Source organism: Diceros bicornis, chromosome 16 (assembly GCF_020826845.1).
Source record: "Diceros bicornis minor isolate mBicDic1 chromosome 16, mDicBic1.mat.cur, whole genome shotgun sequence".
NCBI classification, from domain to species: domain Eukaryota; kingdom Metazoa; phylum Chordata; class Mammalia; order Perissodactyla; family Rhinocerotidae; genus Diceros; species Diceros bicornis.
In genome coordinates, this window is record NC_080755.1 from 39,965,777 (window position 1) to 39,976,799 (window position 11,023).

Sequence of the window (11,023 nt, forward strand, 5' to 3'; positions counted from 1 at the left end):
CTCTTGCATTTTCTTTTCTTTTTTTTTTTTTGTGAGGAAGATTGGCCCTGAGCTAACATCTGCCAATCCTCCTCTTTCTGCTGAAGACTGGCCCCTGGGCTAACATCGATGCCCATCTTCCTCCACTTTGTATGTGATGCCGCCACAGCATGGCTTGACAAGTGGTGCGTTGGTACACACCCGGGATCCGAACCGGCGAACCCTGGGCTGCCGTAGCAGAGTGCGCGCACTTAACCACTTGCGCCACGAGGCTGGCCCTCTTGCATTTTCTATAGACCATAATTATCAACTGCAAATGACAATTTTGTTTCTTTCTTTCCAAGCCTTCTCTTTCTCATTTTCTTCTCCTGTTTTATTACTCTGGTTAGGAACTCCATTACAAGTGAACAGAAGCAGTAATAACATGCATCCTTATTCCGTTACTGATTTTAAGGGGAATGATTTTAATATTTAACCATTACATATGGTTACCGTAGGATTCTTTGTAGATATTTTAGCTGGTTAAGGAAATTTTCTTTTAGTGACAATTCTCTTCTAGTGATAAGAATTTCTGTATAAATGGCTATTGAATTTTACCTATTACTTTTTCCATATCCAATGAGATGATCATATTTTTCCCCTTTAAGTTGTTAATGTGGTCAATTAAGTTAATGTTGAACCAATTCTGCACAAATCCAACTTGGTCCTGATGCATTATCTTTTTTTACTCATTACACGACTCAAATAGCAAAGATTAGAAACAACCTAAATAACCATGAACAGGAGGCTAGTTAAATAAATTATGGTGTTTGTCAGGTTTCTCCGCATGTACTCTTTTCCCTTTACATATTGTATTCTTTGGAAGTGAGTCTCTATAGTGGGTACTAAGCTCTACTTCCTGGAGAGGGGAGTATCCTCAGATATTATTTGAAATTCTTCTGTAAGGAAGATTTCTCTCTTCTCCATTTATTTATTCAGTCATTTATTTATATAATCAGTACGGGCTCACAGACATTTATTCTTTATTGTAACTTTCCTCTCAGAGAGTCAGAAATCTGGCTGACACCACCCACCATCCATTTACTTATTTGTTCATCTCTGGTATATTCGTAAAGCAGTTTCAGGGCTGCTAACTCTCATCCTCAAGAAAAACAAATTACTTAAGTACAGTGTTCATGTGCAGTTCATTTTGTCTTTATCCTTAAGAGTTTTCAGTCATAACACCATTTTCCAAAGTTACTTAGGTCAGCTTCTCCCCACTCCCCACAGCCTTCATCGTCGTTACATCATACATTTGTGATACAGTTAGATTCATTTGTCATAGTCTGCTTTCCATCCTGGGATCCCCTGGTCAATTTCTATTTAGGTGTACATACACTGAAGTTCATTCTCTGTGATGCAGTTCTATGGGTTTTGACAAATGCATAGAATTAAGAATCTACCACCCCAGTACTATACAGAATGGTTCCATCACCCTAAAAATTCCTGTGTACCCCCTCTGTAGTCAACTGCTCTCCCTTCCACTAACTCCTGGAAACCACTGATTTGTTTTCTGTCCCTACAGTTTTGTCGTTTTCAGAATGTCATATGAACAGATTCATACAATGTACAGGCTTTGGGCTGGGCTTCTGTCACTTAGCAAAATGCATTTAAGATTCATCCATGTTTTTCCCTAAGTCAATAGCTCATTCCTTTTGTTATGGAACAGTATCCCACCTTATGGATGTACCAGTTTGTTTATCCATTCCCCTGCTGAACTTCATCTCCATGTTTCCAGTTTTCAGTGATTATGAATAAAGCAACTATAAACATTCATGTACAGGTTTTTGTGTTAACATAAGTTTTCAATTCATTTGGGTAAATACCTAGGAGAGTGACTCCTGGATCCTATGCTAAGTGGATGTTTAATTTTATAAGAAACTGCCAAACTGTCTTCCATAGTCCACCACCTGTTTTTGTACGACTTGCAAGCTGAGAATGGTTTACATTTTTAGATGGTTGAAAAAAAAATCAAAGAATAATAATATTTTGTGACACATTAAAATAACATGAAATTGAAATTTTAGTTCCATAAATAAAGTTTTTCATTTTGTCCAAAAAAGGTTTGTAGAAAAAAATTTTTCTTCCCTGTTATAAATGTACCTACATAACATTTTCAACTCTGCCTTTTGGCCTGCAAAACCTAAAATATTTGCTATCTGACCTTTTACAGAAAAAGTTTGCTGGCCTCTGTGCTAGAGGAAGAGATTCCTTTTTTTGTGTGTGTGAGGAAGATCAGCCCTGAGCTAACATCCATGCTAATCCTCCTCTTTTTGCTGAGGAAGACCGGCTCTGAGCTAACATCTATTGCCAATCCTCCTCCTTTTTTCTCCCCCAAAGTCCCAGTAGATAGTTCTATGTCATAGTTGCACTTTCTAGTTGCTGTATGTGGGACGTGGCCTCAGTATGGCTGGAGAAGCGGTGCGTCCATGCGCGCCCAGGATCCGAACCCCGGGCCGCCAGTAGCAGAGCGTGCGCACTTAACCGCTAAGCAACGGGGCCGGCCCCGAGGAAGAGATTCATATTGGGGGAGACTGGCAAAAAAATCTCCCAAACAAAAAACAAAACAGAAACCTAGCAGGCTAAACATCCTAATTCCAGTTAAAGGGACATACACATACATAACATTATGCCCTATGTGGTCACAGAACGTGAGTACATGTGTTTCTATGAAGAAAAACTTGTATATACTGTTATTATAAGTGTGGGGAGAAAAGATGGGCTTTAAGGAGAAAGAAAGATAACGAGGAAAATATACATGAATATATAAGACTAAGAGAGCAGAAATAAATAAGCATTTAAGTAATGAAGGGAAAAGAATGTTACAGCTAGAAAGGATCTTCCAGATTACCTGCTCTAGACACACCCCCCAACCCACATCCCTCTTTCTATAAACACCAGTTTTATACCCGGGAAAATCAAGACCCAGATATTATCTGTATGGATATTACTTTCCCTTCAGGATGATGGCACCAGATGAAGAAATTACCAACACAAATACTTGTTCCTAGATTTGCCTCCTAACTTCTTCTATGTTCAGTGTGCCTGACAAACTACTCTTCAGCGAAACTGATTTTGCCTCTGCTATAAAGAACCTATCAGATACACCACACAAATATTAAATGGATCTTTGACACATTATTTATAAGGCACCTATTATGTCAATGCAAAGAATTATTATTAATGCTGTATCAAATTAGACATCCAAAAGGAATAAAAATTTAATGAAAAAATTTGAAAGTACATGTTCAAGAAGCTACTTTTCTCTTCTAAAAGATTATCAAGTATCTTTTAATAATAAATATTTCCTCACTACAATAAAAACACAACTATGCATAATGCTTAGGAATGCAGTGTTCTAGTAAAGTTAATTTACTAGTTAACTGAAGGTTGATAGGAAATGTTTATTTCAAACAACTATTACTCAAAGCATTTGGAGGTTTTCTCTTTCAGAATTATCCTCAGTATCAGTATATGAGCCACACATGAAAATCAGCCTCATTAACTAATGGCTCCACTTCAGTTTTAACCTCAAGTACTATTACCCTCCTTGACTACACACCTCATTCAGTAGGCTTTACTCTTACACTTTCAAAATTATATCCACCTTTAAAGGATGACAATTGTAGCCAATCAAGGTATTCAAAAGAATATGCTACTAGCTCTGAAAGGAATTCCAAAATAGGAATTCCAAAAATGTCCTGAGCAATGGCAGAAGCTTATAGTCTCCTACACTGACTAATTTTAAAAGTAAACATTTATGGATGAATAAATTCTGGTATGCTTATTTAAAAAAAATCATTCTTGGATGGGGCTTCCATTAATATAGCAGGCTAAGTAACCAAATTAACTCTCCAAATGAAACCTAACAATACTAGATTAAGAAAATATATACGAAATATATACATATGAGAAAAAAAAATATATATATACACGAAGCTTCAAGGAGCAAGGAAGAAAATAAGGAATTCTTAGATCTGAAAAAAAGCAAGAAACTAGGAGATGACAGAACACTGCAGCCTGTTTTGGCCCCAAGAGCATCTGCCACACTAGGTAAACTGGAGATTTAGGGTTTTTTTTTTCCCTTTGGCCCCTTCAGGGAGGGAATAAAAGATAAAACTCAGGGCCCACCTGAAGAGATAGATCCTCCCAACCTAAAAGTTGGGACTTCAATGAAAGGATGAGCCAGCACTGGCACCCCCACACCACCTTGTTTCAGTTGACTACAAGAAAATCAGTTGTTTTGAAATTTGGCCCAAAGAGTAGAAGGAAGAAAGTGCTACAAAGAATTTGGAACCATAAGCCAGCCCTAGATCCACTTTGCAGACTAAATTCATATTACCTAAGATAAGTCCTCAGATAAACCTCAGGATTTTAATCAGAGTGACCTTGACTAGCAGACGCCTGGCAGAAGCAAATGCAAACCCTCCCCAAGATATTAGTTTCAGCCCAAATAGCAAAGAAATCCCATAAATAAAATCAAATAAAATTCTAAGAATAATGAGCAAGTAACCTACAGAAACAAGGCACCATAAGGGAGATCCTACAGAAACAACAGTGCACAGAGCAGTCCAGTAAGCGCTCCTGATAATGTAATTATCAGGTTACTGTAAAATGCCTACGTGTTTAAAGAATAAAAGACAAGACCAAAAATGTATGCAGAAGACATGAAATACTACCAATGCACAGATTCAGAAAGAATTCCAAGCAAGATAAATAAAAAGAAATCCATACCTAAACCTTTGTTGTACACTAAAGGCAAAGAGAAGATCCTGAAAGCTACCAAGAGAACAAACAGATTACTTTCAAAGGAGCAACAGTTAGACTGACTGGCATATTTTCAAAATATTTTGATTTTTAAATAAATTCCTGTTTCTGTTTGTCTTTTATAATGTATCTGCTGGAAAAAAAAAGTGCAGAGGCAAAAAAAGATATTAAGAGCTCTGGTTAATCAAGGTTCAACTGCAAAGTCCTTCCTTCTGTAATAATCCTCATATGTTATTCTATTTCTGACCTTTATTGTGACCTTGAAATGGAGGATTACATCAACAATAGTACCAACTATTACCTGCCTGAGAGGGGAAACAGTTTGTTAGTCAAAAAACTAGACTGTTCCTAGAGACCCTATGTGTATATATAACAGTTAAAGGATTCTTTAATCTAATATGCTGCACCACAAAAGGTAAGGCCATGCAAAATGAAGACAAAGCATTCTCTTTTTAGATGCAGAGGAACCTAAAATTGCTTCTCTCAAAACCCAACTTTTATGAGACATCTAATATTCAATAAAAAAATGTTAACTCAAGGTGATTAAAGAAAAAAATATAAACAAGACTGGAAAAACAACAAAAGAATTGTATTAAAAAAAGCCTGTCCAACTAGAGCCAGCCAATGGTCATAATAAATATTGATAATTTTAATCTTTATTGAGCAACCACATAGGCTTAACATTACCAAGGCATTTTAAAAGCCTATATTTTTGCTTTTATCAGATGCATATGACATACTTTTTAAACCCTAAAATGCTCTTCTGGAGCATTAGATATCTTTTTTTTTTTCCCCCCCAAAGCCGTAGTAGATAGTTGTTATGTCACAGCTGCACGTCCTTCTAGTTGCTGTATGTGGGACTCGGCCTCAGCACGTCCGGAGAAGCAGTGCGTCGGTGCGCGTCCGGGATCCGAACCCAGGCCGCCAGCAGCGGAGCGCACTCACTTAACCGCTAAGCCACAGGGCCGGCCCTGGAGCATTAGATATCTGAGAGTGATTAATTAAGGCCTAGAACATAACTGAGGTGCCCTATCCAATTCTCAAAATATACTTCTTCAGTGAGCCCCACTACAGGCCTTGACTACTTCTGCCATGATCTCTTTTCTTGTCTGGACCTTTATAATACTTGTTACCTGAACTACAAGTTAGTACTTGATAAAATGTAATTGTAAAATATTAGTACTACCCCCAGAAGACCGGTAAAGGCTTCAAAGGTAGCTCATTGTCTGTTTATCTTGGGTCCAAGTCCCACTATTTCCCATAGTTTGAACAAGTTATAAAGGATATACTTTAGAAGAGTCATAAACGACTGATATTAGTACATACTCAATGCAGAGAATAAAAGTAAATTCTCTCTCATCCCAAAAAGAACTCTTCAAGATAATTTAGAGGATATCTCCCCTTGAATATCCCAGAGGCATCTCAATCCAACAAGTCCTTGTTCCCTTCAAAGCTGCTTTTTCTTGCCATCCTTACAAGTGAATGGCAGCGCTATCAACCCAGCTGTACCCATCAGGATCTCCCACTCCTTCCTCCCATCCAGTCACTTGCCAAATCATGTCTCCTTTACAGTCTTGAATCCACTCCCTCCTCTTCATCATTACTAAAACTATCTCAGTTTTGAAATCATCACCTCTCATCTAGCGTATTTCAACAACTTCCTAAAGTCCCCTCTGCTTTGAATCTTTTCCCTGTTTTCTGCCCCAAATCCATTCCATGAAATGTAAAAGCGAAGTTCAAGAACTAGAGTAGTACATGCCTGGCTTTGAATCTCGACTCACCAGCTGTGTGAACTTGGGCAATTCTGTTAACCTCTCAGCCTCAGTTTCTTCACTGGTAAAGCAGAAAGAATAACACTCACCTCCAATGGTTGATAGGAGGATTAAAAAAAGTAATACATGTAAAATACCGTGATGTATTCATCACATAGAAAGTGTTCTACACATAGAAAGGCTGGGTCATGTATGCGTGGGTGGAGGAAGGAGGAGGGGAGGATACATGATGGATGTATCAAAGGCTACAAAAATCACAGGATAAATATAATTCAATGCCCTAAAGTAAATTATTAGCATAACCAGGATTTGAGGAAACATTTTATACCAAAATAAGGATATACTGTGACATATAATTCAAAACTTGCATAAATAAGATAAAACAAGACATTTCAATAAAAATTTTCTCCTGGGAGGTTGGGACTGTTGAGAATATGCCTCTCAGACCCCCTGTAGAGTACAAAGTCTCTTTTATTCCCTATATGCTTCCGGTGGAAAAGTCTGGAACCACTGTATGCACTCAATAAAAGATGTTCTAATTCAGTCAGTCTCCAGTTAAGTCTTCCAGTCACTTCCCACTGCCCTCAGGATACAGTCTGAACAACGAACACTGGTGTACTGAGCCCTGGTTTACCTCTCCAATCCGGTTCTCTACTCCACGGCACTACAGTCGGCCACGACGCCTATAGTCTACCTCCCTCACCGCTGGACTTTCGTCCAAAACCATTTTTGCTCCCTGAATTCTCCCACCCCCGCCCCCTACATCCTCCTTCTCCCGGGCCAACTCCTTCAGTCCTTGGGCCTCAGAAAAGCATCATTTCCTCTGGCGTTCCTGAGTCCAACTCCTTTTCTCCCAGGGCTGGGCCATGACCACGCCCCCCCCCCCCCCCCCCGCAGCGTGCTCCCATTAGCGCATTTATCACTCTGCGCACACTGTCAAGCTCTGTGAGTTAAGGGGCTGCGCTGCCTTTCCCACTATACTATTTAGCGCTCAATAAAGACTTTTGAATTAACTAAACTCAGGAATCCAGGTCTCTCTAACAGGACGGATTCCAAGAATAAGGATCTTTCAGCACTAACTAAACAGCGTTCCCCTCCATTTCCTGGGTGGGAAAGGGCCTCAGGACGGTCACTGCATTCTGACCCGCCCCAAGTTCCAGGGCCTGGCCAACGTCAGACTGGAACGGACGCCAGCCTCGAAATACAGTCCAGGGGCACGTTCCGAGGAATGACTGACAACCTAGAGGGGCGGTCTGCCCCTGCGCGACGAACAGCCACGCGAACCCACTACCTGGAGGAAGCGCCTGGCACCCCGCTCCGCGCACGCGTGGTAGCGCCGCGGCCGAGGGGGCGGGCCGGCCCGGCGGGGTGGGCAGTCCTCAAGGAGCGAGCACGCGGGTTGGTTCATGCTTCGTGAGGAGGAACGGGGGGCGGCCTACGTACGCTCCAGGTATGTCCCCGCGCCCTCTCACAAAGAAATGCAGCCTCCAGAAAGACGGACGGTCGCCCATCCCAGAGCGGCTCCTCACCCCCACTCCGCACGCCGTCCTCAGCAAAGGCCCCGCTAACAGGAAAGCAGCACAGCCTGGCAACCCACAGCGTCCTCAGACAGGACCCTGCAGCTGCCTGCTCGATGCCAGAAACTGGCCTCACGGCGCACCGGAAGTCCCGCCTTCCCTCATCCGTCTCCGCCCCCTCCGCCAAGCGTTCCCTCCCAGTTTCCGACGCCCGCTACTGGCTGTAGTCCTGCTCCTTCACCACCGTCGAGGCGAACGAGAAGTTGTTCTTGAGACCCGCTCTTTCAAGGGTGCGGCCTGCTGGGCCCAGATGCAAGAGGGAAACAGAAACCTCTGCCTTTCCTTGTAGCTATTGCCCATTCCACAGCACCATTGTTGAACCAAGAATTATTGACTTACTTTGCCGCTACCCTCCCTCACTCCGCCACTTACCGTCCATTCTCGAGGAGTAACTCAGAGGTCATCTCCTTGATATTTTTCTTCAAACACCCAATCTCTGAAAACGTCATTTCCTGCTTTGCTACTTGAATAGCATCGGACACTTATTGCTGTCTTTATTAACCACTACCTCAGGTAGCGAGGTCCCTCTTTTCCTGCATCAGCTATTCCAAAACCTTACGCTAAGTTTTCCACCCTGCCTTTCTCTTATTAGAGAGAGCTACCACAGGCCTTGCCTGTCATCCCTAGGAGAGCAATATCTAGGGTTAGGAAGAACCACCTCCCTCACTGCTCTGCCTCTGCCCACACATGTTGAGTCTCTACTTGTCTTCCTTCCATCCAAATAAACTAAACTCCTTAAGGGCAGAGAGGTCATCCTATTCTCTCTCTATGAAAATGACTAAATGAAAAACTTTCTGAGGCAGTCTGACAAAATAGGATACACACCTTGGTTTACACACGTAGAACCCCTTGAAAAACGGCTGCTCTTGGCCTTGACTGGAGACTCATACCTGCTGGAACACCGTCCAACATCTCCCTTGCCAGTGTTGCAGTCAGCCATGTTGTGAGCCATAACCCTTTCTGTCCCCTGGACTAGGGACCCTCTGCTTTTCCTCCCCACTGGGTCTGGAGATTGTTTTTGTCTTATTCAAATTTGTTAAGTCTAAGTGCTTTGTGTGAGGGGCCTACTTGGTTGAAGGAAAAGGAACCTGTTTCCCCTTCAGAACTAGGAGCTATGTCTTTGGTCAGATTAAAACACCACCAAAGCATTTGAAGCGAGTAGGTAATTTTTTTTTTTAATATATATATATATATATTTTAAATTTTTTATTTATTTTTTTCCCCCCAAAGCCCCAGTAGATAGTTGTATGTCATAGCTGCACATCCTTCTAGTTGCTGCATGTGGGACGCCGCCTCAGCATGGCCGGATAAGCGGTGCGTCCGTGTGCCGCCCGGGGTTCTGAACCTGGGCCCCCATTGGCGGAGCGCGCGCACTTAACCACTAAGCCATGGGGCCTGCCCGCGAGTAGGTAATACTAAGACACGCGTTTTTCGCGCTCTGCTACTGGCGGCCCGGGTTCCGATCCCGGGCACGCACCAACACACCACTTCTCTGGCCATGCTGAGGCCACGTCCCACATACAGCAACTAGAAGGAGGTACAACTATGACATACAACTATCTACTGGGGCTGTGTGGGGGTTGGGGGAAGGAGGAGGATCGGCAATAGATGTTAGCTCAGGGCTGATCTTCCTCACACACACACACAAAAAAGACACGCGTTTTTGTAAATATTTCCTCTGGATGCAATATGGAGAATGGATGGGAGAGGTGCCAAAATGTACGTGAGACCAGAAAAGAAGCTAAGGCAGGGCTACAAGAGAGCTGTTTAAACGAAAATGTGTGGAAACAAAGCAAAGACAAATTGAAGACATCTTTAGGAGGTCATATAGAAATTGGTGATAGATTAGATTGAGGGTAAGGGAGAGGAAGGCATCAAGAACTAGGTTCCAGGCTTGGGCAACTGGGTAGTATAACTGATGGTGTCATTCACTATGATGAGAAATAATGGAACCGGCTAGTGGCTTCTTCCTCAGGCCCCCAGGGCGCAAGTGGTTGAGTGTGCGTGCTCCGCTTCAGCCGCCCCGGTTTGCCAGTTTGGATCCAGGGCGTGCACCGTTGCACTGCTTGGCAAGCCATGCTGTGGCGGCGTCCCATATAAAGTGGAGGAAGATGGGCACGGATGTTAGCCCAGGGCCAGTCTTTCTCAGCAAAAAAACAGGAGAATTGGCAGATGTTAGCACAGGGCTGATCTCTTCACAAAAACAATCAAACAAATAAACAAAAAAAGACTCAAATGGCTTTGCTTGCCAAAGGGCAAGATGAATAAAGAAGGGATGGGACGTCAAAAGGGAAGGGCTAAATTTGGGAAAGAAAAGATGGGGCAAAAACTCAAAGGGGGAGTGGAGACATAAACCAGTATCAGAACTGAAACAAAGAGTAGGATTCCAAAACTTATCTTGATCATTAATACTCTTGGACATTGCCCATTACGTGTCCCAGATTCTTGCACAGAATGTTTTCACAGTATCTGACATCTAACGACCAATCAGGGGCCAAGGAAAATTTTAGCAAAAAATAATTCCATTTTGCTTAGTATCAAAATTTTATTATTGGTAATAACTTTGAAACTGTAAGCAATGAGAAAGCGATTTATTTCACCAAAAAACACTTTACTTTAGGAGAACATCTCTGGTTGAGGTACGTCTAGACTCAAAGGTTAGTGACCTGGAAAAGATATACATAAATCATTTGGACTAGATTTCTGTTCTGAAACAGTTATTGACCAATTTTACAGATGAAGCAGCCAAAAACAACTGAGGTCTCAGGAAGTTTAAGTCACGTGATAAAAAGTTTTGCTTGGCATATTAGAAATATCCCACCTCTTACTCTTTTTACTACTCAAATATATTGCTTTCTCTCAGTCTTTTCATGAGTATATACACAGGCA

The 11,023-nt window shown here is 42.0% G+C and overlaps 1 protein-coding gene across 1 annotated transcript in view; it reads right to left on the minus strand.

Annotated features, from left to right (window-relative positions):
- Nucleotides 1-8,193, minus strand: part of HDHD2 (haloacid dehalogenase like hydrolase domain containing 2) — a 43,434-nt gene extending 35,241 nt beyond the window's left edge. Inside the window, exon 1 of the mRNA XM_058557062.1 lies at nucleotides 8,087-8,193. The gene's annotated coding sequence lies outside the window, so the exon portion shown is untranslated. The remainder of the gene's footprint in view (nucleotides 1-8,086) is intronic.
- Between the last annotated feature and the right edge of the window lie 2,830 nt (nucleotides 8,194-11,023).